The sequence below is a fragment of the Kogia breviceps genome, chromosome 9, assembly GCF_026419965.1.
Source record: "Kogia breviceps isolate mKogBre1 chromosome 9, mKogBre1 haplotype 1, whole genome shotgun sequence".
Lineage (NCBI taxonomy): Eukaryota > Metazoa > Chordata > Mammalia > Artiodactyla > Physeteridae > Kogia > Kogia breviceps.
The window spans coordinates 75935954-75961875 of record NC_081318.1 but is presented as its reverse complement, the minus strand read 5'-3'; the positions used below and the strand labels follow the sequence as shown (position 1 = coordinate 75961875).

Sequence of the window (25922 nt, the reverse complement as noted above, 5' to 3'; positions counted from 1 at the left end):
AGTCTGAGGATAATAAGACTAGAAATGACTACAGTATCAATAAAGGTGAAGCACTCAATCATTTTCAGCACATATTTATGAGCCAGCATATATGCTAGGCAGTAGGAAAACCATGTTTTGCCCTAGCAATTTGCTTTCAAGCATAGGTGCTTTCAAACCTTTTTTTAAAATAAAATAAGAGGGCTTCCCTGGTGGCGCAGTGGTTGAGAGCCCGCCTGCCGATGTGGGGGACATGGGTTCGTGCCCCGGTACGGGAAGATCCCACATGCCGTGGAGGGGCTGGGCCCGTGAGCAATGGCCTCTGAGCCTGCGCTCCGCAACGGGAGAGGCCACAACAGTGAGAGGCCCGCGTACCACAAAAAAATAAAATAAAATAAGAAAGTATTTACGCAATAATCTTACACAAAATATCAAAACACAAAATACTTACAATCAAAGCTTCTCTAGCATATGCATGTGTGTTGAGGTATCTGTAAGTGGGGGACCTCCTGCCCTGCCAATTCTTGTTCAGAAAATGCCACTCTTACTTTCCCCCACCCGGCTACCTAGTCCCCCACATGTGTCTAATAAATCCTGGAGCTCCAAGGTCTGAAGAACACCAATCTACTCTTGTTGAAGTGTACTCATCCTGCCAAACCTCACTACAAGCATGACTACACCACTAACTGGGTATATTAATTACTATGGTAAACTAATAACAGTATTAAAAATTAGGAATTAACTCATTTTCTAATTTTCTTCCACTTCTGCTTTTTTCTTTAGTTACCATGCACACAATAAATCCCCTCAGATCTCATTGAAACAAAAACATTAATATCAATACTGGATTTTACTAAACTTTGCTTAGCAAAGTAAGGTAAACGTTACCTAATATCTTTTTCTACAAAGATTTTTACATTTGAGTTCAGAAAGTAGAAATTCTGGATTCTCAAGCAAAATTTTAAAACATTCTTTGATACATGTATATTAAATGTATTCTTTTTTTTTTTTTTTTTTTTTTTTTTTGCGTGTGATATGCGGGCCTCTCACTGTTGTGGCCTCTCCCGTTGCGAAGCACAGGCTCCAGACGCGCAGACTCAGCGGCCATGGCTCACGGGCCCACCCGCTCCGCGGCATGTGGGATCTTCCCGGACCGGGGCACGAACCCGTGTCCCCTGCATCGGCAGGCGGATTCTCAACCACTGCGCCACCAGGGAAGCCCTTAAATGTATTCTTTTATAAATCTTTACAGGCTCCTATGTCTTTTCAAGTTTGACCTGAGTGCTAGATTATCTGACCCAACACCCAGCGTAAAAATCAACTGGGGGGATTCCCTGGTGGCGCAGTGGTTGAGAATCCGCCTGCGGATGCAGGGGACACGGGTTCGTGCCCTGGTCCGGGAAGATCCCACATGCCGCGGGGCAACTAAGCCCGTGAGCCATGGCCGCTGGGCCTGCGCGTCCGGAGCCTGTGCTCCACAACGGGAGAGGCCACAGCAGTGAGAGGCCCGTGTACCACCACCAAAAAAAAAAAAAAAAATCAACTGGGAATCTGTCCTGAAGCAGTCAGAACAGGGTTCTAAAGGTGGCATGACAACAAAGCCAGAAAAGTGACATCACCAGAGCATTGAGAACATAGACTTGAAGGTATTTTGGCAAATGAAGGTTAAAATGACAGCTAAGGGCTTCCCTGGTAGCACAGTGGTTGAGAGTCCGCCTGCCGATGCAGGGGACACGGGTTCATGCCCCGGTCCGGGAAGATCCCACATGCCGCTGAGCCTGCGCGTCCAGAGCGTGTGCTCTGCAACAGGAGAGGCCACGACAGTGAGAGGCCCGCGTACCGCAAAAAAAAAAAAAAGACAGCTGAGAAAGCTCTAGGTTACTATACCTATCCAAGGCCAAAAAGGAAGAGACTGAAAACCAGAAGGACAGAGCGTACTTCAATTAAATAACATCAACAATCATTACTACAATCACTTACTTTACCAGACTCTGCTCTAAGCTCCTTACATGAATTAACTTATTTAATCTTCACAACATCCCACACTAATATTCTCACTTAAACAGATGAAAACACTGAAGCGAAGAGACATTAAATAACTTGCCCAAGGTCCAACAACTAGATACTGTGAGAGAGAGAATTCAAAGCTCAGGCTCTTAACCACCTCCCTGGCTCTTAACCACAGCCCCTCTTTTACAGCAAGGGCAGTAAAACAGGAGTAGCAGAAACTGCAGCGGTGAAAGAGTGCTGAGTCCTTTTCATGGGCCCAGCTCTGAAAATAAACACCTCACAAAGGTTACTTCATTTAATATTTGCATAACCTCAAAAGAAAAATGTTGTTGTTATTCCCACTTTAGAGATGATTAAATTAAGGCTTTGTTTGAGTGGTTAGCCTGCCTAAGATTTTTAGCCAGGTCCACTGACTTCACTTGCCCAAAATTTGGCAAGGGCTATAAGTCCACAAATTTGGAATTGCCATCTCTATTCAGGGTCTCTCCTTTCCTTTAAAAGGGTCCTTAAACCCAGTCCTATTAGAACTCGTAGGTTTTACAAAAGTCTACAGAAGTGACAACTCTCCAAACTGTAAATGGCATTAGGCAGACAACAGGAGATTTGTGGGTAAGGAAGCAGGGGTGCCTAGTGGAGGAAAATAGTCAAACAGAGAGCCTGACGGTAAGAGGTAAAATCCTTCCAAGTAGGTACAAGATTAAGAATGACAGGCTGCTCATCATTATGAACACAAACTTTGCTTAACGGGTGAGTGGCAGTACCAAAACCAGACACAGAGAGAAAACACTGGTAGTGGACAAGGCAGAAGCACAGCTGAGGAGGATATGCCCCCAAAGTAATAAATCCCAGCGAACAAGGAGGCCTAGTTGAAACCTAGTTTTTCTCCGTGTGAGGGACCCAAAGATCTAACCTGCAAACATTAAATAAAGAGCCCCTTATTGCTCTATATTGACTGTATATTACCCAACTGTACCATCACATTCAGAAAAGAGGCTTTCATGAAAGGTCTTCATAGGCTTGACTCTATATGGAATGTGTCTGCTCACCACTGCCCTCAACAAAATTAAAGCAGGCCATCGCAGAAGGAAGTCAGGAACTTTTATAGGGACTCTACAGTAAGAAATTTATATGCTTTATATCAATAACTTGCTTGTGTTCCTTATATGTTTTCCTGTGGAGATGAATGAGTAAAATATGTACTATGAAAAGGGTTTGTCTTTGGGAATAGCAAAGAGGTAAGAAGTTGGGAGCAATTAACCTCATGCGATATTAGGGAACTACAAAAGGACACCAAGAAATAAAGTGAGTGTAGGAGCCACCAGGAAGAAAGGATAGCCTGGAGCCTTCCCTAAATTGAAAAGATGGCCCAGAGCCAGCTTATGCCTGACAAAGAGCTGAGAAGTTCAATGGCCCATAAGGATTCTCTGCTGTGACACAAGACAAGCTGAAAACTGTTCTACCTAAGGATTCACTTCCACAAGCAATTCCAAGCAAGTCCAGCAGAGGTGACTAAAATTCCAAAAAGGATACAATTCTGCCTTTGGTCTCTTCTCAGGGAATGCTTCACATTAAAACCGCCTGGAGAGTTTTGTTGTGTTTTTTTTTTTAATCCGGATGCTGGGTCACACCCCATATCAATTAAATTAGAATGCCTGGAGCTCAGAGCCAGGCATCAGTATTTTTTGAAGAGCCCTATTTTATTCCAACGTGCAGCAAAGTTTGTCCAAATCGCAAAATGCTTCATGAAACAGCAATAATAGCTACAGGAAGGGCCACTAATTTCAATGTTACAAGTCAGTTCATTAGGTATGACACAGGATTCCTACCTGTACCCACCTATAATGACTTTGAAGGGGAAGGGGTCAGAGAGAGAGAAAACAAGGGATCTCTGCTGGAACACAAGTCATTCTTGCCAGGGTGGGCTAGGTCCTGCATTTACTAGGCAGGGGTGGGGGTGGACTGAACAGAAAGCAATTTCCACTGGGACCACTTCAGTCCCTAGGATTAACATGAATACACTGTTCTGTTCTCTAAGAGATATATCTGTGGTTTCATATAGAAAAAAAGCAGACAAGAAGTTTTTGAATTCTTTAGCAACTAAAGGTAATGTACGTTAGTGCTTTAAAGAGAAATAATTCTTAGACTCAATCTTTAGGAAGGAGAAAGAAAAGGGAAAGTTCAAAATCTCTCCTTTCTGTGCAATGTTCAAAGTTGCAAATGGCACATAACATGCACTTTGAACCTCCCCAGTTTTTCTTTGTTGTTTCAAGTACTGGTCCAGCTCCTGGAAGGCCACCTAGATCAGGATGGAGATAGTAACTAGAAGCCTAAAAGGCCTACACTGTCACTGAGAATTTATGGCTACCATCCAGCAGATTATTTATTACAGTTCTTCCTCCACCAAAATAGTATAAAATCCAAAAACTTTTAAATCCTAACTTCTAGGCCACTATATTAATTTCCTATTAATCAATTAAAAAAATAAAACTTCAAGTATGTCCCAAGTAACAACTGAAGTTTTTAAAGGCAAAAATAAAATTATTATTGAAACGGAGCAAGACCCTGTGTGGGCCTCCTGGGTACAAATCCTTTCTGTGTCCTGTTTCTTGTTTTTAAGAAATAGGCTTCATTCAGCCTCCTAGCCCCTCCCTGAGTTCCAAACGGCATATTCAAACAGTTGCTCACTAGGGAAGTGAGAGAAAGCAGAAACAAAGGAGCCGTCAAGAAACCCTAGTGCAGTAACAGGGCAAGGTCCTGGTTCCTCCCCAAGGAATGAACATAACACACCTCTGAGTTCTTCTTCAGGAACTAAAGTCACCACCCAGTTGGAAGACAGTAACTTCAGTCTGAGCACAGAATTCCTGGAAGACCACCCTGTTACCTCACCTCCAACCAGTCCAAAGAAGTCACACACCACACAGCTCTCACCCTAAATTTTGCCTATAAAAACTTCTCCCTGGGTTTCCCTGATGGCACAGTGGTTAAGAATCCGCCTGTCAATGGAGGGGACATGGGTTTCAGCCCTGGTCTGGGAAGATCCCACATGCCGCGGAGCAACTAAACCCGTGCGCCACAATTACTGAGCCCACGCTCTAGGGCCCGCGAGCCACAACTACTGAGCCCACGTGCCTAGCCATGCTCTGCAACAAGAGAAGCCACAGCAACGAGAAGCCCGTGCACTGCAACAGTGACCCAACACAGCCAAAAATTAATTAATTAATTAAAAAAAAAATCCTCCATGTCTTTAAAAAAACAAACAAACAAACAAACTTCTCCCTGAAAACAGGCCTTTTGTGTATTAGCTGCCCCAGACTCCTTCTATGGCGCCTTACAATAAACACTGTGCTTCCGCTTCCAACAACCCAGTGTCGGCAGACTGGCTTGGCTTTACTGCTCACCAGCGGACCCAAGTTTTGGTTCGGTAAATTTATCACCTTCATCATCATTATTATTTTGACCTAAGAGAGACTTCTGAATATTTTTAGGATTCCCAGGGGAAATTTCTCATCCTGAGGTGGGAGACAGATGGGCCCCAGGATGAACAGTTTCTGCCCTGTGGACAGAAACTCCATAAAAGCAGGATGATGAAGGAGGCTGGGCCCTGCCCAGATAAGGGATAAAAGACCACATATTCCTCATTCTCAAAGTCAAGGAGACCTCCCTGACTACACATGAGCAGAAAGGCTCCTTGGAGGTCAAAAAGGGAGGGGACACCACCCCATAGTAAGTGATATCAACTACCCATAGGTTCTTAGCTAGAATCCACCTTGGCTAAGAGATGTGCATGCACACAGGGGAGGACCCTGAGATATACCTAATACGGACTCAGAACCAAGCAAAGCAAGATGACTGGCCAAAGGAAACTCAGAAGAAATACCCCATAAAAGTGATTCAAACTGCCACAAGGGCATGACTCTCTCTCTGAGCCCACCCATGTGTCTATCCACACGTACTATACTCTTTTTCTTCCTAATAAACACTTGATTCACTACTTTCCATCTCTATGTGGAAATTCATTTCTACACAGCTGACAGGCCAGGGCCTTGTCACTGGCCACTGGTCCCTGGTGGTCCAGTGGCTAGGATTTAGCTCTCTCACTGCCGCTGCGCGACCTCAATCTCTGGCCAGGAACTGAAATCCTGCTTCAGGCCACTGCAGGCTAAGGCCATCCAAGATCAATCCAACTGCAGAAATTACAAAATAAATTACACACCGAAATAGAGACACAGATGTAGAGAACAAACGTATGGACACCAAGAGGGAAAAGCGAGGTGGGGGGATGAATTGGCAGATTGGGATTGACATATATACACTAAAATGTATAAAACAGATAACTAATAAGAACCTGCTGTATAGCACAGGGAACTCCACTTCACTGTACAGTAGAAACTAACACAACATTGTAAAACAACTATATCCCAATAAAAAAGTAATAATAAATTAATTTAATTAAAGTAAATAAAACAAGTAGGTCACATACCTACTAAATATTTAAGGGAAAAAAAAAAAAAAAAGAAATTACAGACCATGTGGGCCAAAGGTAGAAGAATTAAGGAGAGGAGACACACTTAAAATGAAGTATCTGTAGAGGCCTAGATCTAAAGAAGGGCAATGGAGTGTCGTCCAAGTACCATCATCTCCAGTTGAATTCCTGCAGTTGCTTCTCAAGTGGTTTCCCAGATTCCTCTCCAACCCCACTTCAAGCCACAGTCTTTAGAGCAAAACAAGTCATGATTTGAATAGTCACAATTTAAATTCCTCCAAAGGAGATATGCAAATTGTCAATAAGCACATGAAAAGACGCTCAAATCACTAATCCTTAGGGAAATGCAAATTAAAACCACAATGAAATACCACTTCACACCCATCAGGATGGCTATGAAGGGCATCAGAACATGCCAACCCAAAATATGCCACTTTGGTATAAGGATTATTTTGAGCTGAAGATAACTGAGAAATAGCAGATGCAGGAAGGCCTCCCTGTACTCCCCTTTTCTACGTAAAAGCAAGACATGAATTACCTATGAGAAAGGTGAAAACATTCTTATCACAGGAGACAAGGCACAGATGCTGAGATAAATCTGAACAAACACACCCTACTAAAACAAACCTTATCTTCCATTAGTTTCCCCCATTTATTCACCTACCCACAATTTACTACCTCCAGAAGCTCAAACTCCTTTTCCTTTGTCTTGTCACATTTCCACAATTTACAGCTTTTTGTTTAAATGCTATATAAGCTCTCAGCACTAACTGCTTCTTTGGAGCTTTCATTTCATTTCTATGATGCCCACCATTTGCATATGAAATAAACCTTTTTCTCCTGTTAATCGATCTTTTGTCAGTTTAGTTTGCAGAGCCCTGGACACTGAACCTAAGAAGGTAGATGAAAAGGTTTTTTCCTTCCCCTACAGCAATTATTAAAAAAACAAAATGAAAAACAACTGTTAGTACAGTTGTGCAGAAATTGAACTCTTACACATTGCTGTTGGGAATACAAAATGGTGCAGGTGCTGTGGAAAACAGTATGGCAATTCTTAAAAAAATTAAACACATGGGCTTCCCTGGTGGTGCAGTGGTTGAGAATCCGCCTGCCAATGCAGGGGCCACGGGTTCGGGCCACGGGTTCGTGCCCCGGTCCGGGAAGATCCCACATGCCGCGGAGCGGCTAGGCCCATGAGCCATGGCCACTGAGCCTGCGCGTCCGGAGCCTGTGCTCCGCAACGGGAGAGGCCACGACAGTGAGAGGCCCGCGTACCACAAAAAAAAAAAAAAAAATTAAACACAGAATTACCTTTTTTTTTTTTGCAGTACGTGGGCCTCTCACTGGTGTGGCCTCTCCCATTGTGGAGCACAGGCTCCAGACTCGAAGGCCCAGCTGCTCCGCGGCATGTGGGATCTTCCCAGACCGGGGCAATGAACCCGTGTCCCCTGCATCAGCAGTTGGGCTCTCAACCACTGTGCCACCAGGGAAGCCCCAGAATTACCATTTGACCCAGCTATTCCACTTCTGGGTATAACTACAAAAGAACTCAAAGTGTTATAGAACACAAGTTCATGTATCCAATGCACAGCAAGGACAAACAAACCAAAATGCGGGAGTGTGGAGCAAAGAAAGGTTTATCATAGGACCAAGCAAGGAGAATGGGCGGCTCGTGTTCAAAAATCTTGAACTCCACGATGATTTTCAGGAAAAAGTTTTTATAGGCAAAATTTGGGGTGAGGGCTGCAGAGGGTGTGACTTTCTTCTGATCAGTTGGTGGTGAGGTTAACAGGGTGGTGTTCCAGGAATCTTGCGCTCAACCTGAAGTTAACTGTCCGCCACCTGAGTGGGGACCTTAGTTCCTGCAGAAAAATTCAAAGATATTATGTATATTCCTTAATGAGGAACCAGGATACTGCTTTAATTGCTGCAGTACAGTTTCTTGATTGTTTCTACTTTGTCTCTGCATACCCTTACTTCCCTGATTAGCAACTGTTTGAATCTGCCCTTCAAAATTCAAGGAAGTCTAAGAGGCTGAAGTCTTTACCCCATAAGTAAGAAAAGGGGGAAATGGAAGGGCTTCTGTACCCAGGTGGGCCCCACAGGGTCCTGCTCAGTTTCTAAAGCAGGAACTCAAAGAGGAACTTGTACACCCATGTTCACTGAAGCACTGCAAGGTGGAAACAACAGATGAACAGATAAACAAAATGTGGTATATATACATATATTATATACAGTGAAATACTATTCAGTTTTAAAAGATAATAAAATTCTGATACAAGGTACAACATGGATGAAACTTAAAGATATTATATTGATACTAAGTTAAAGAAGCTAGACACAAAAATACAAATATTATATGATGCCACTTACATAGGAACCCAGAAGAGTTAGATACAGAGATAGAAAGTAGAAAGGTAGATACCAGTGGCTAGGGGGATGAGAGAATGGAGAGTTATAGTTTAAAGTTTAGAGTACAGGGACTTCCCTGGCAGTCCAGTGGTTATGACTCCGTACTTCCACTGCAGGGGGCCAGGCTGGATCCCTGGTCGGGGAACTAAGATCCCACATGACGTGTGGCACAGCACAAAAAAAAACCCCAAGAAAACAAAAATAAAATTTAGAGTACAGAGTTTTACTTTGGGATGAAGAAAAAGTTCTGGAGATGTACAGCAGTGAAGGTGAGGTAGGAGGTAGATGGGCTCCTGGGCTGAGCAGCTGGAGTTTGTCAAGCAGAGTAAATTGTAGTTTGTTTTCCCTGACACTTCAAGGTAAAAGAGTTAATGGCAGAAGCTGAGCTCTGCTGGAGTAAAGAGATAAGATGACCACATCTATCACTACTGAGGTCAAGGAGACCTCCCCTGCTGCATGCACACAGGAAGGCTCCTCAGGGGTCAAAAGGGAGGGGGCACTACCCCCATAATATGTGCTGTCAAATTTTCCCAGAGGCCTCCATGCTGGAATCCATCTTGGCTAAAAGATGCACACACATATTGGATAGTGCCTTGGGACAGGTCAGATGTGGGACAATAGACAAGATAATTGGCCAGAGGAAAACAAAAACTCTGAAGAACTGCCCCATGTAAGGAATTTAAATCACCTTTCTGGTGCACTCCTCATTAGGGAGGATAGCCACACTCTTCTCTGGGTGTGTATTTCCACTTTGCTTCTGCTCTAAATAAGCTGCTTCTTTGTTCTCTTTGCACATACAGTGCCTCCAATAAACTCTGTGCCTGCTTTACAACGTCTCTTTGTGGAGAGGACAAGGACCAAGGTCCTCTCACCTGCCAACATCAATGCTTGCACAAGAACGTGAAAGTACTTAATGCTACTGAACTGTACAGTTAAAAATGGTTAAAAAGGTACATTTTATATTACATATTTTACCATACACAACCCTTCAACACACTATGGAGAACAGTATGGAGGTTCCTTAAAAAACTAAAAATAAAACTACCATATGATCCAGCAATCCCACTCTTGGGCATATATATCCAGAGAAAAACATAATTCAAAAAGATACATGCACCCCAATGTTCACTGCAGCACTATTTACAATAGCCAGGACATGGAAGCAACCTAAATGTCCATCAAGATGTGGTACATATATACAGTGGAATATTACTCAGCCACAAAAAAGAATGAAATAATGCCATATGCAGCAACATGGATGGACCTAGAGATTGTCATACTGAGTGAAGTAAGTCAGACAGAGAAAGACAAATATCATGTGGTATCACTTATATGTGGAATCTAAAAAATTGGTACAAGTGAATTTATTTACAAAACAGAAATAGTCACAGATGTAGGAAACAAACTTATGGTTACCAAGGGGGAAAGGAGGGGAGGGATAAATTGGGAGACTGGGATTGACATATATACACTACTATGTATAAAATAGGTGACTAATAAGAACCTACTATATAGCACAGGGAACTCTACTCAATACTCTGTAATGATCTACATGGGAAAAGAATCTAAAAAAGAGTGGATATATGTATAACTGGTTCACTTTGCTGTACAGCAGAAACTAACACAACATAGTTAATCAACTACACTTCAATAAAAATTAATTACAATAAAAAACTCTTTAACAGTTTCCCACTGTACTTAGAATAAAATTAAAAAACTATTTACTGAAACCAAGCAGGATCCTGTGGGGTCCTCCCCGGTACAAATGTCTTTACATGTCCCCCCCCTCCCCGTTTCCTATTTGTAGGGAAAAGGCTGCAGCCTCCTAGGCCTCCCCTGCATTCCAAAGGGCAGATTCAAACAGATACTCACAAAAGGCAGGGAATGCAGAAACAAAGGAGGAGCAGTCAAGATACAATACTGACGGGCTTCCCTGGTAGTGCAGTGGTTAAGAATCCCCCTGCCAATGCAGGGGACACAGGTTCGAGCCGTGGTCTGGGAAAATCCCACGTGCCACAAAGCAGCTAAGCCCGTGCGCCGCAACTACTGAGCCTTCACTCTAGAGCCCGTGAGTCATAACTACAGAGCCTGCATGCCACAACTACTTAAACCCATGCGTACAGAGCCAGTGCTCCGCAATGAGAAGCCACTGCAATGAGAAGTCCACGCACTGCGACAAAGAGTAGGCCCCGCTTGCTGCAACTAGAGAAAGCCACACACGGCAATGAAGAACCAAAGCAGCCAAAAATAAATAAATTTTTTTTAAAAAGATACAATAGGGCTTCCCTGGTGGCGCAGTGGTTGAGAGTCCACCTGCCAATGCAGGGGACACGGGTTTGTGCCCTGGTCCGGGAAGATCCCACATGCCATGAGCGGCTGGGCCCATGAGCCATGGCCGCTGGGCCTGTGCATCCGGAGCCTGTGCTCCGCAATGGGAGAGGCCACAACAGTGAGAGGACCGTATACCACCAAAAAAAAAAAAAAAGAAAGATACAATAGTGATAAGCACAAGATTCCGGAGTTCAGGGTTTTTGAGCAGGAGCTGCCCATTCTCCTTGCATGGTCCTTGCAATAAACCTTTCCTAGCTCTGAACTCACATTGGTTAGTTTGGCCTCACTGTTCATCAGGCATACAAACTTGTGTTCAGCAACACGACCACAATCCCAAAGGTTCTGCATAGCTGACTTCTACCCTTATCTCTGTCTGTCCTAATCTCACAGCACTTCCCTCTTGCTCACTGTGCTACAGCCCAGCTAGGCGAAACACACCAAATTCTTTCTGAACTCAGGGTCAATACAACTGCTATTCCCCTGCTTCAAATGCTCTCCCCATGGCTTATTCCTTTTCATCCTTTAGTATTTAGCTCAAATGTCACCTCTTCAAAAAGTAGCACTCCCACTCCTACCCCACCTCCAGCCTCAAAGAACTCTCTATCAATCTCCATATGAAATTATGTACAGTACAATCCTCCCTCAGTATCTGCAGGGGACTGGTTCCAAGACCCCCAGCAGATACCAAAATCCACAGATACTCAAGTCCCTCATATAAAGTGGCATAGTATTTGCATATAATGTATGCACATCCTCCTATATACTTTAAATCATTTCTAGTTTACTAATAATACCTAATACAATGTAAATGTTATATAAATAGTAGCAAATTCAAGTTTTGCTTTTTGGAACTTTCTGGCATTTTTTTTTCAATATTTTCAATCCACGGTCGAATCCACAGATGCAGAACCCGCAGATACAAAGGGGTGACTATATTCTATCTTTAAAACCTTAACCAAGGGCTTCCCTGGTGGCGCAGTGGTTGAGAGTCCACCTGCCAATGCAGGGGACGTGGGTTCGTGCCCCGGTCCGGGAAAATCCCACATGCCGCAGAGCAGCTAGGCCCGTGAGCCATGGCAGCTAAGCCTGCACGTCCGGAGCCTGTGCTCCGCAATGGGAGAAGGCCACAACAGTGAGAGGCCCGCAAAATACTTTAAACAAGTTATTTTATCTTCCTATACCCTAATGTCCTCACTTACATCATGGAGACAAAAGTACCTATGTAATACTGGTGAGGATAAATGACACTTCATACTACTAATGTCAATAAATGTTAACATTTATTATTAGTATCAGGTACTTACACAGCAATGCCAGTAATTCTTAACAATCTTAGTAACCTGAGTGAATACAGGGGATGTTTTACCAGACCCAAATAAAACTCCTGATTAGCTCTTACGTCCCTCCCAGAAACCAGTCCCCAAACACAAAATTTATTTCCCACTAATCACAGAAATATCTCCCACAATCAAGACAGTCTCTGTCTCATTCAATAACAATAATAATGCTACTCGACAACTGGGTTCGTGTTGAGCCAGAAGACACAAGCAAGCCAAAGATCAGAAGGAAGGATTTATTATTATTTGCAGCAAGTAAGGAGGGATCTTTCCCAAAGCCGTGTCTCTCAGAACAGTAAAACTGGGGAAGTTTTAAGCTAAGGGTATATGCATATTCAGGAAGGGGCTTGGGTAGCCCACGCTTTATTTGATTGAAGTCAGAAGGATCAGAAAAGATCAAAGTCATCCCTTAGGTTCCAGGTGATCTGGTAATTGAGCATTTCAGACTAATCTTCACCACTGAAACAGAACTTGGAGCCATTACAACGGATATCACTATCTTTGCTTGAATGTTTCTGCATTCTTCTGTGCCCTTAAGATCATTAATTACTGAGACCTGTTCAAGGGCAAGCATTATGGCTAGGCTTAGACCACAAAATGGCTTAGGCCAAAAATGGCTTCTCTCATGTCAAGAAAGTCATGCCTGGTTCTCTTCCTCCAGGGACCCCCTACCCTATCTACTTACAATAATACCTTACAGTTATATAATATTTTTATTTACCAGATATGTCTCCTTACATCCTCTCATTCAGTCAGCAGCAGTCAGTCTGCAGTCTTGAAAAAAATTTCTTCGCAGAATTTTTGTACAACATGAAATACTGCATTGGTAGTAGTCACTGAAGAATTACAGAGTCCTAAAAGATGACATAATAGCATGCTGTTGATGAGAACAGTTCCTCTTCCATATAGCCTAAAATGAGACCAGAGTATCTGCTTAAATGCTACCTGCGCCAGAAGGATTTCAAAACCTCATAACCTTACTCTAGCCCACTTTGGCCTTCTCTCACATCTCACAGCACATTACTTTATACCAACTGATTTTACACATCATATCACTCAACCATGTGTATAAGTCTTGTCTCTTTAAGTCCCAGGTCCTTTAAGGGCAAGAGTAACATGCCCTACCCTGCAGCCACAACTCCCACACAGCCTGGAGAACAATCAGCAGAGATGCCTTATATTTAAGCACACCCCTGGGCCTAACCCCACCATCTCCCAAGCACCAATATGACCTCCCTGCAATGTTTCTGGGGGGTAGAGGGGCAGAGGAGATGGGAATTTCAAGATAAAATTACAGTCGGTGGGTTGCATATCCACAGACTGAACCAACTGCAGATAGAAAATATTTAAGAAAAAGAAATTTCAGAAAGTTCAAAAAGCAAAACTTGAATCTGCCATGCACGGCAACTATTTACATAGCATTTACATTGTATTAGGTATTATAAGTAATCTAGAGATGGTTTAAAGTACACAGGAGGACATGTGTAGGTTATATGCAAATAATATGCCATTTTATATAAGGCACTTGAGCATCCCATAGATTTTGGTATCCATGGCTGTGGGGTGGTAAAGGTGGAGGTGGACCTGGAACCAATGCCCTGCAGATACCAAGGGACAACTGTAACTTCAATTACCCATTTCTAGGCTGGAAGGACCTGAGAAGAAATCTAATGCAATATTCTCACATTTCAGATGAAAGAACTAAAGCCCAGAGATGTTAACTGTCCTGCCTAAAATGAGGCAATGAGTTAGTGACAGAAAGTGCACTGGTCCTGAACACAGGTCCTGACTCAGTATTTAGGTTTTTCTCTATACTATACAACCTCCTGTACCTCCATTAGAAGGACTGCATTTGTAAGTACTGAATGAATTGTGAATATTAATGAATATTAAATGAAACTTGTTCTTTTTTGCTTTAAAGGAACGTAACAAGAAAACAGTAATGGTGGTTTAGGGCAATGATCCTAAAATTCTGAAGATGTGTAATTTGGACTGTTCTTTAAATTATCAAGTTCTCATATTAAAGTTCAAATATGTTGATTCACATAAATCAAAGTATTACAAAGTTGCTACAAGAAGAATTTAAGAAATCTTCGATCTCTGTCTTTTTTTTTTAAACATAGGCAAAAAACTACAATAGAAAAAATATTAAGTAAAACAAAGATAAATACAAGGTCTTCTGGATGTAGATATCTTCACCATGATCAATAAATACAATGATAAGAAAGAACACATTTCCAGAAAAAAAAAAAGGAACGGAGTGGGGGGTATGCAGAAAGACCCATATTCTAACACAACCCTTACTAGGTGCAGTTTCATTTAAAGCATGAAAGAACTTGATTTATTCATTCATTTGCTCACTTATTCATTCACAATATTTATTAAAGCACCTACTATGTGACAGAAACAGGAAATGTAAAGATGAAACAAGACAGGATTCCTGCTCTTCTGGAGATCATGCTTTATTTTAGTAGGAGTGGGATGGTAACAAGCAAACACAGAAACAAGCCAATTGCAGCTTGTGATAAATTGCTATGGGAAAAATAAACAGGGTGATGTGAGAATGTGTGAGGAGTCTACATGAGGTATGAGGTCAAGGAAGGCCCTCTGAGGAGGTCTGATCTTGGAAAGAAGAGGAAGTACAAAGTCTGGTTCCAATTTCCTTCTAACTAAAACCTTTAGAATTCCAATCAGAATCTTGGGAGGAGGAGTAAATTCCTCATTCCTAGTCTCCTCAGTACAAATACAGGAGAATGAGAGGCATCCCAATCCCCACATGGAATAGCCTGGTTTGGAGAAATCATCCAAAGTGAACAAAAGGAAACTCACAAGCAAAGAAAGCTCTGTTTTCCCCTTTCTTAGGAAAATGGCAGTTCCACTGTTTGGTAATATATGAACAGTAATGACCTGACATGGTGGACTTTACACCGAAAAACATACTCGTTTTGGCGTTTTCTACTATGAAGAGGGCCGTGGTAAGATGAGCAAGGAATAAAGTCTATATAGCAATCCACTGGCATGTTACTTTACAATTGTTATTAAGCATTTTAAATACAATTTTTCAAACTCTAAAATACTCCTTGTTAAAAAACACAAAAGTAGAAAAACAAAGAACAGGGGGAAATTTTTTCTTAATTTGTATATTTACTGTTACAGGTCTTAATGTATTCATTTCAATTTACAAGATTTACACATAAGCAAAGATCTGTTCAAAGCTCTATTATGCCACTTGCCAAACAGCAAACATGCAAGCAACTAGATGTCTGAGCAATTTTTCAGTGGTTTCTCCCTAGCCAAAGACCTAAAGACAAATATGTTAGTACAACATTATCACTAGGGAAAAGTAAAGATGGAGAATCAGTGAATATTTAAACTAGAACACCCTCATTTTAAAGACAAGGCAAGTGAAGCACAAGGAGGATAATGACTACCCAATGTCAAAAAATGGGGGAAATTAGGCATCCAAACTCTCAGCCCAGGACTCCAGCGTTTTTTTCAAAAGCAAGGAACAAGAATCTACTTTTCAACTGGCACTTTTTAAACAACAAGATGAAACAGAAACCATGAGAGTAAGTTGTACACAATACAGATTTTGTTTTGTGAAACTTTTTTCATTTTTTTATATATACTTTTTTCATACACAGATATGCACACACAGAGTTACATATCTATGGAGTCTTGAGGTAAAAAGAACTCTTGCTACGGGTTGCAGTCAAAAATATTTAAAACACTACATTCGGGCTTCCCTGGTAGCACAGTGGTTGAGAGTCCGCCTGCTGATGCAGGGGACACAGGTTCGTGCCCTGGTCTGGGAGGATCCCACGTGCCGCGGAGCGGCTGAGCCCGTGAGCCATGGCCACTGAGCCTGCGTGTCCGGAGCCTGTGCTCCGCTACGGGAGAGGCCGCGACAGTGAGAGGCCCGCGTACCGCAAAAAAACAAACAAAAAAACCCACTACATTTCACACTGCCTATTGTGAAATACTTCTTTGTACTGGTATTTTTATGCAAACGTTGCAACAGCAAGGCTGAAAACATTAATGGATGGCCAATCCTACCTTGGAAATCTCTCCTTCAAATCCCATTTTTGCATTCATTCAATGCTCTACTTTTTGTGCCGTTGACTATAGCTAAAGTAACTATCGACAGCAGCAACTAGCAAGCACAGAAGCTCTCATTCAGCCAAAGGTGCCAGAAGAATCACTGCCTATTGGTCTCCTAAGGAACTTATAGCTGGAAAAGTAGATATTTATTACAAAAAGGCACAGTATGTTCACTAGAGCGCGGAGGTTCAGAGAGTTCTCTCCAAAAAAAGAAATAAGTATGCCACAGACTTGCCTTTGAATGTAATTTCAGGGAAAGGCTCATTCCTAAAATATTTTCTATTTTCTCTACATAATATTGCTTGAGGCTAATATCTAGGGGGAAAAATTTAACATAGGACACAGCATCCACTCCTAATTAGGTCTAAGATTTAAAATGTGAACTGCCTTGGGAGAAGCTACACTAAAATTCCAGCTAAGATACAGAAATATCACATCTAAAGATATAAGATCATTTTTCGATGGCATATTGGGGAGAGGCAAGAGAAGGCAACAACATTGAAGAGTATAAAGATAGATTAAAGAAATTGGGTAAAATAAGTCAGAGTTAAGAAGAGAATGTTAGAGCAAAAGGTAAACTACCCAATCACTATGTCACAGTCAAAGTTTAATCCAAAAAATATATTACGCACTACTACATATTTCCGTCTCGGAACCTGACCTCCCCACTGCCTCAGCCAATCATGTTTTATGCCGCGTGACCCCATGTCCCCTTCCACAGCTAACTAGACTAGCACTGGGCACCTTTGCCTGAGGCCTCCAACAAAAATTGGCCCCTAAAAAACCCAATATGTTGGGAGTAGGAGCAAAAAGTAAAAGAAATCACAGAAAGAAACAATGAAGTTGAATTAGGGATTGACAAACTCAAGTTATATAAAAGCAGGCATAATACAGAGGCTATGAGTAAAAAAAAAAAAAAAAAAGATACGTAGCAGGGAGGAAGAGAACTAACCATGTCAAAAATACAGTGTAAACATGTGCAGCTCATGAAAGAGGGATGAAGTGGTCAGGAGAGATTCTTGTTTATGGCAGCTTTCTAGTTCTGTCGTGTATATCCCCTTCCTCAAGGTGAGTGGAAAATAAAAAAACCTAAGACACAAATAAATGACTAAAAGGGTTTACATCATTTTTTTTCCACATTAAAAAAACTTATCATTGCAAAGTCTGAGTTAGAAGAGTCTTTGGAATCAGATCAATTCACTATTTGAGAGAGAAGGAAATTGAGGACCGCAAAGGAAACTAAGGTTGTATAAATAGTGACAGAGCTAGGACAAGAACCAAGGTCTCCTTTTTCCATAGTCATTACTCTCTGTCCTAAACAGCACTAAATATCACCAACAGAGAAAAATTTTTACTCAAAATGAGTATTTCTGCCACACATTTTTAAATGAATCAGAAATCTTTATATGCATTATGCCATCTCCCACAGTTTAAATTTTTCACTTATTTACTCTCTGGTTCTCTGGTATTCTTATGAAATACATTCATTAGATTTCTCCTTTTCTCTGTAAGGGTATTTTTTTAACGCATGCGTCACTCAAGACATTACACAAAATTCATTATGCTCCACTGGCTTTTCCCCACCATACCTTCAAAAACAGCATTACTCAGAACATGTTATTTCACAGACTGCACAACAGTGCTTGAACTCAAAGTAGTAAAGAACAGACATTTTAACTGAAAACAATTTCAACTAAGGACCATAATGATTTCCCTGAAGAAAAACTCAACACCTATGTCACTAAAGTTCAGAGAAAACAGTGCAAGAACAATCGAAACTGAAGAAGAACTAATGTGAAATGTTTCAAGTCATTCCTTATAAAATGTATTGCAATCATTCAATTTATCCTGAGACCAAAAACTACAACTTGGAAACACAAATCCCAAAGATAGGAAATTACTAAACAGTGGGAAAGTGTAGAGAGAGGATGAAACAAAGTTGACATAGGGTAAAGATGGTGAAGCCCCACGTCAGGACTGCAGCACACCTAAATGCTTATTCTGCCAGAACAAACACTTAAGCTCCTCTAAGGATCCCCTACAGGACACAGCTGGGGGTGGGATGAATAAGACCTTGAACCTAAAGCTGATCCACAGAAGAGCAAAGTCATCAATTTCCTAAGAACATTCTCAGCCATCTTAAAACAGCGGAAATTGAGAAGAGAGCCTATTTTAAAGAATTCTTTGCTTAGGTTTAAGGTGAACAAGGTATATATAAAGAGAAGAACACACAACCTAGAGGGCTAATGATTAAACAAGGAAAAACTCACCAATCTAGGGGCCACTTCAGTACAGCTAATGTATCATACTCAAAATAATTTTTCTTCAAGCGAAGAATTCATGGCGTTGTAAGCATATTACTTCTTATTCTAGCATCTTAAAGGTGTGTAATATTACCGCCATTTGGTGAGAAAATTCAGGCTTAGAGCCTTTAATTAACCAAGGTCACTAAACCAAACAGTGCGTCGAGCGGGACTGGAACCCCGGCTGTCTTAATAAGGCTTGCGAGAGTACTAGCCGCAGTCGACACAGCTGTTTTAAGTTCATCCTTACCAGTCACCCAAGAGCTGAGTTTTGAAGAGGAAATCTAAAAAGGGCATTTGACTTTCTCTCTCTCAAGGCACAAGAGAACTGAGCTGTCAGAAACATAAAGAGGAGTGCGGCTGCCGCGCGGTCGCTCCATACCCCCAGCTCAGGTCGGTCGTTCCCCAGCGCCAGCGGCCACGGGACCGAGCCCGCCCCGCTCGGATCACGCAGCCCGAGCCACGCTCGTTTCTCCGCCCGGGGCCAAGGGAGCGCGGCTGTCAGACCCGGAGGAGCAGGGACAAAGAGCCTCCCCGGCCGTGGCCGGGGGCTGCGAGCCAGTGGCCGAGCCGGGGCTCCGTGGACGCCCGGCGGCAGCGGCCCCGATGGGGCGGGGTGCGGAGCGCGGCGGAGGAGGGGCGGCCGCCGGCCCGAGGGGCTCAGCCAGAGACGCGGACAGGGCGAGCGGAGACGCCTTCCCTCTCGCCTTCTCCCCATTACCTTGTTTGTGGGCTTCTCGTCACCGTCGCCAACGCCAACTGGCTTCCAAGCCGGGGCGGCGCAGCGAAAGCCGATTAGCGGGCGTAAGCAGCCTCCTGCGCCTGCGAAACAGCCTCCAGGTCGAGATGGAGAAAGGCCAAGGCTGGGAATCAGGGATAGGGTTGGTTCCCAGCTGGTGGAGATTTTACTCCTCTTGTCCCTTGCACTCCGCTTCCGCTCCGCCTCCTGGCCCGGCCCTTCCCCCACTTCGGAGACCAGCCGCCCGCGACGTGCGGCATTGTGGGGGATGTAGTCCCGGGATGCGGAAGAGGCGGCACGTGTTTCTAACCCGTCGGCACCTACTCCGGGTCAGGACAACGCCGTTGCACAGCAACCAGAGGCGCCTGCAGGCTCCTTTTTCGGATGAGCTTAGCTTGAGGGAGGAGTTCTCTCTGCCTTAATTCGCTGCGGGCGCGGAAAGGAGAGCGTAGGCGTCTCAGTCATACCTTCCAGCTGGGAACTAACAGTTACACGCTGTTGGCTTGAGGCAGAAAGGCTTAGTAGTGTTTAATAAAAGTGTACTACTTACAAGAATGCCCGTTTTTGCCCCGGATGTCCGTAGCCAACGGAGTAAGGCAAAAATAACCGACTAAAAATTGAACAGGAAGAAACAAAATTGTTACTTTTCATAGATAATATCAATGCTATGTATATGGCAAATCCAAAAGAATTTGCAGATAAATTGTTAAAATTAATAAGAGTTCAACAAGGTTAATAGACACAAAAATAGTATTTTTTTTTTTTTTTTTTTTTTTGCGGTACGCGGGCCTCTCACTGTTGTGGCCTCTCCCGTTGCGGAGCACAGCCTCAGTGGCCATGGCTCACAGGCCCAGCCGCTCTGCGGCATGTGGGATCTTACCGGACCGGGGCACGAACCCGTGTCCCCTGGGACTCTCAACCACTGCACCACCAGGCAAGTCCCACAAAAACAGTATTCTTAAAAAATACTTCTGGGCTTCCCTGGTGGCGCAGTGGTTGAGAATCCGCCTGCCGATGCAGGAGACACGGGTTCGTGCCCTGGTCCGGGAAGATCCCACATGCCGCGGAGCGGCTGGGCCCGTGAGCCATGGCCGCTAGGCCTGTGCGTCCGGACCCTGTGCTCTGCAACGGGAGAGGCCACAGCAGTGAGAGGCCCGCATACCGCAAAAAAAAAAAAAAAAATACTTCTATATTCCAAGAAAAAAAAAGAGAATTGAATTTTCTTTAAGTTCGATAATTTGAAGCTTACACTACCCTCAAACCAGTATCAGACATCTAGGAATAAATCAAAGAAGTGCAAGACCTATATGAAGGAAACATTTTTAAAACATTGAACAAGACCTAAACAAATAAGAGATAATAACACGTTCACAGATTGAAAGATTCCATACTGAAAGATGTCAAGCCTCCCCAAATTAATCTGTAGACCCAGTGCAATTCCAGATAAATTTCAGTAGATTTCTGTGTGTGTGTGTGTGTGTGAGAGAGAGAGAGAGAGAGAAAGAGAGAAACTTAACGAGCTAATTTAAGTTTATGGAAGAGCAAAGACAAATATATATGAGGAAGAGGAATAAGAAGACTTGTGCAACCAGATATCAAGCTTTATTTTAAAGCCATAGTCATTAAGGCAGTGTGGTATTGAATCAAGGATGCACCAATATACCAATAAAACAGAATGAAGAGCCCAGAGATGCGCCACGGCTTCAGTAGCGACAGCCGCTCCCAACGATAGGTCTGAGCCTCACCAGCCCCTCCTCCAGGAGACCGATGCAGTCGGCCAACTCCTGATATTAAAAAAAAAAAAAAAAAGAATAAAGAGCCCAGAAAGTCTCATCTGTACATGAAAGTTTGATTTACGTTGTCATGATGGCAATGCAGAGCAGTGCCTAAAGGATGGTTTTCAATAATTGGTGCTGGGACAAATAGATTTCCATCTGGAAGGAAAAAAAATGAAATTCAGCTCTTTACATTACACACCAAAATCAATTCCAGGTGGATATTAGACATAAATTTGAAAGGCAAAACAATAAAGCTTTTAGAAGATAAAATAGGAGCAAATATCCATGACTTCAAGAGTAGGGGACAGGGGCTTCCCTGGTGATCCAGTGGTTAAGAATCTGCCTTCCAATGCAGGGGACGCGAGTTCGATCACTGGTCGGGGAACTAAGATCCCACATGCCACGGAGCCACTGATCCCTCGTGTGCGGCAACTACTGAGCCCGCATGCTCTGGAGCCCTCGCGCCACAACTAGAGAGAAGCCCACGTGCCACAATGAAAGATCCTGCAAGCCACAACTAAGACCTGATGCAACCAAATAAATAAATTTTTTTAAAAAAAGAGTAGGGGACAGACTTTTTAAATTATCCAGAAGCACTAATTATAATAGAAAAATGGATAAGTTGACTACATTATATTTAAGACCTGGTTTCATCAAATGACACCATTAAAAGAGCTAAAATGCAAGCCTCAGAATCAAATAAGAAATTACAGCATTATGCTGTACACCTTAAATTTGTACAGAACTGTATGCCAGTTATTGCTCAATAAAGCTGAAAAAAATTTACAGTGTATAGAACCAAAAGAAGTCTTGTATCCAGGATATATAAAGAACTACAGTCATAAGAAAAAGAAATGAACAGGCAAATTACCGAGGAAGAAATCCAAATAACCAGTAAAAGTGTCAATCTTATAAGTGAATAGGGAAATTTGAACCGCAGCAAGATAACACTACACCACCGACCAGAATGGCTAAAATGAAAGAGAATGACAATTACAAGTGTTCACCAGGAGTAGAGCAACAGGAATTTTTCACTTTACTATATATAGGGAGAGTAAATTAATAGAGCAGTTTGGAAACGTTGTTTGGCCTTATCTACTAAAGTACAGAGGCCTGTGAATGACTAAGAACACAGGCCTGTATATGACCAAGCATGTCACTTCCTGGTATATTACCCTAAGAAAGGCTCATGTGCACCAAGATGCATGTGCAAGAATGTTAACAGCAGTACTGTTGTTATAGCTAAAAACTGTAAACAACCCAATGTCCTCTATCAACAACAAAATGGATAAATTGTCATATAATAATAGACATAGAACATAACAGAGAAATGAACAAACTACATGCAATAATATAGATGAATCTTAAAATATAATGTCAAGAAAAAGAAACCACTCTCGAAAGAATATATAATGTATTATTCCATTTTTATAAAGTTCAAAAACATGAATAAAGAATGCAGGGCTTCCCTGATGGTGCAGTGGTTGAGGGTCCGCCTGCCGATGCAGGGTACACGGGTTCGTGCCCCGGTCTGCGAAGATCCCACATGCCGCAGAGCGGCTGGGCCCGTGAGCCATGGCCTCTGAGCCTGCGCGTCCGGGGCCTGTGCTCCGCAATGGGAGAGGCCACAACAGTGAGAGGCCCGCGTACCAAAAAAAAAAAGGAGGTTAAGGGCTACCTCTTTAGACAGAAGGAACCCTGTGGGTAGAGGATTGAGACTGGGAAGTCCCTTATAGTAGGGGGAGGGGGGAGAACACAAATATATATACAAAAAGCCACAGTAGAATGTGGTATCTGCTATATGTAGAGAAAAAAATTTCTGAGTGGGAAAAGTCCACATGGTAGCCAGGCACAAAGGAGAAGAGGCAATACAGGTCATGTATACAAAACATGGGATAACCTGGATACAGATTACCTGAGCTGTCCAGTTCAGTAGCCACTAGCCATATGTGGCTTGTGAGAGCTTGCAGTGTGGCTAGTCTGAATTGAGGTGTGCTGTAAGTGTATTATACACACCAAATTTTGAAAATTTACTACAAAAAACATAAAATATCTCTGATAGTTTTAAAATACTGATTATATGTTAACACGATAATATTTGGGATATATTGGTTAAATAAAATACATTATTAAAATGAATCCACTTGTTTCTTTTTACTTTTCAAATATGATTACAAAGAAAAATAAAACTGCATATGTGGCTTGCATTATATTCCTATTGGACAATGCGTCTATAGAGATACATCAGACAAACAGACAAAGATAGGACAGAGCAAAAACTTAGAAGGCTTAAATGCCAAACTAAGAAACTTCTACTTAATTTGAGGAACCACACAAAGTTTTAAGAGGGGGAGACAGTTATGTATTTGTCTGTGAGATTCTATTTTGTTATCTAATATTTATGTATGTTAAAGCAATCTCCTATTAGATTATAAACACATTACTATCCACTGTTTCCAGACACTGGTAGAAGGCACTCGGTAAATATATGATGAATATATAAATCTTCCTACTGGCCTCATACACAAATCTCTGGATACCATATATATTTAATAACTGCTGTTTGATAGACTTTTCCCTGGCCAAAAGATTCATCTATTGTTATTTTCAAGATTTTTCATCACCTCCATTCTATCCCACATCTGGGTAGAGAAAGAGTAAATTAATTTGGAATGCTGAAGGTAATAATTATTATTATATTTTATAGCACTTTACAACTTAAAAATCTTTTTCTTAGATGCAGTGGGATGTATTGCCAAACTCCACCCACTCATCTGTCAAAGGGAGACCTAGAGTCAAAATAATGTAATCAGCTAAACTCTGGGCTAAACCTGTGGGGAAATGGTGGCTCTTTCCTGAGAGTTTCTTTTTACTTTTGTAAAAGTAAAAAGTTTCCTGAGAGTTTGAAATATGGAGAACAGGAGGAGGGAGAGACACAGGTCAGAAATGAAGGGAGCCTCCCTGAAGGACGCTATGGTTGGGAAAGCCTAAAACTGGAAGCACCTTCTACTGGGCTTTGAGGGGTACATTCAAGTTAACGGAATCTTTGCTCCTCCCTCCTACATTGTGATTTGTTTCTGTGATACACCTGACCCTTCGTGGACAGTTGTATTTTTCCACATAGTGGTCCAAGAGTTTGGTCTGGGGGTGTCTGACAGGCTAGGAAAGGGAGGCCCTAACCTGCCCTTCTTTTGGGCTTGGGAATGTGAGAGGAGCCTGCTAACCACAAGGAAAGCTCCTAATCAAAAGTGTAATAAAGAGTTTGGGGCAGGCTTCCCTGGTGGCGCAGTGGTTGAGACTCCGCCTGCCGATGCAGGGGACACGTGTCCGTGCCCCGGTCCGGGAAGATCCCACATGCCGCGGAGAGGCTGGGCCCGTGAGCCGTGGCCGCTGGGCCGGCGCGTCCAAAGCCTGTGCTCTGCGACTGGAGGGGCCACAGCAGTGAGAGGCCCGCGTACTGCAAAAAGAAAAAAAAAAAAAAAAAAAAATTTGGGCCAAGACAGGTTTTTTGTTTTGTTTACAATATGATATGTTTTTATTTAAATATTTATTTGTATATGTATATACACATATATATCATTTAACAGTATGTAGAAAAACCTGTATCAAAATAAAAACAATGTTTAGTTTTTTTTATTGTATATGGGAGTATAGTTGATTAATAATGTTGTGTTAGTTTCAGGTGTATAGCATAGTGATTCAGTTATACATATATATGTATCCATTCTTTTTCAAATTCTTTTCCCATTTAGGTTATTACAGAGTATTGAGCAGAGTCCCCTGTGCTGTATAGTAGTTTCTAGTTGGTTATCTATTTTAAACATAGCAGTGTGTACATGCAAGACAGGTATTTTAATTCTCTGCCCCTAAGCTTATGTCCTGTGACCATTAACTGATTGCACAACGCAGGTTGCTCTTGCCAATGAATAAATACATCCAAGTCCAGCAAGAACTCATCATATCTTGCCTAATTCAAATTTAGGCTTTCCTTTATAGAAAGCAGATCTTATTTATTTAAACTCCCAAATGTAAACTGCAAAAATGCAAAGATGAGCATTCAAATTATCAAGATCATAATAACCATTATATCTCCTAGCAGGTGCTCACATGCAGGGAGATAGATTTTAACCAACCAAAGGGTGCAAATATCTATCTTTTTTTTTTGGCTAACTTGCCTAACCACAAAAATTACCTATATTTTGTTCATTATTATAAAATTCAGAATAATTACCCCATTAAAGTAAATGAATTGATGAATGCTATTGCATTCAAATCTCATTACTATACATTTTTTCCACATAAGCAGCTAGATTTAGAAATTAAAGCCTCCGAATATTCTAAATTAAATTAAATGGATTCAATTTTTAATAACCATGTTTGATAAATCCCAAGGATTAAGCCACTTTCCTTGGCTATGACTTAGTTTACCCATTCGTTAAAAAAATGTTT

The 25922-nt window shown here is 42.1% G+C and overlaps 1 protein-coding gene across 2 annotated transcripts in view; it reads right to left on the bottom strand.

Moving 5' to 3' along the window:
- Positions 1-19928, bottom strand: part of CCDC126 (coiled-coil domain containing 126) — a 44109-nt gene extending 24181 nt beyond the window's left edge. Inside the window, exons 1-2 of one of the 2 annotated variants that reach the window (XM_067041688.1) lie at positions 19678-19928; positions 13274-13406 (exon numbers count right to left, since the gene is read on the bottom strand). The gene's annotated coding sequence lies outside the window, so the exon portion shown is untranslated. The remainder of the gene's footprint in view (positions 1-13273; positions 13407-19677) is intronic. The other variant, XM_059074194.2, reaches the window with a different exon arrangement.
- Positions 19929-25922: the final 5994 nt, after the last annotated feature.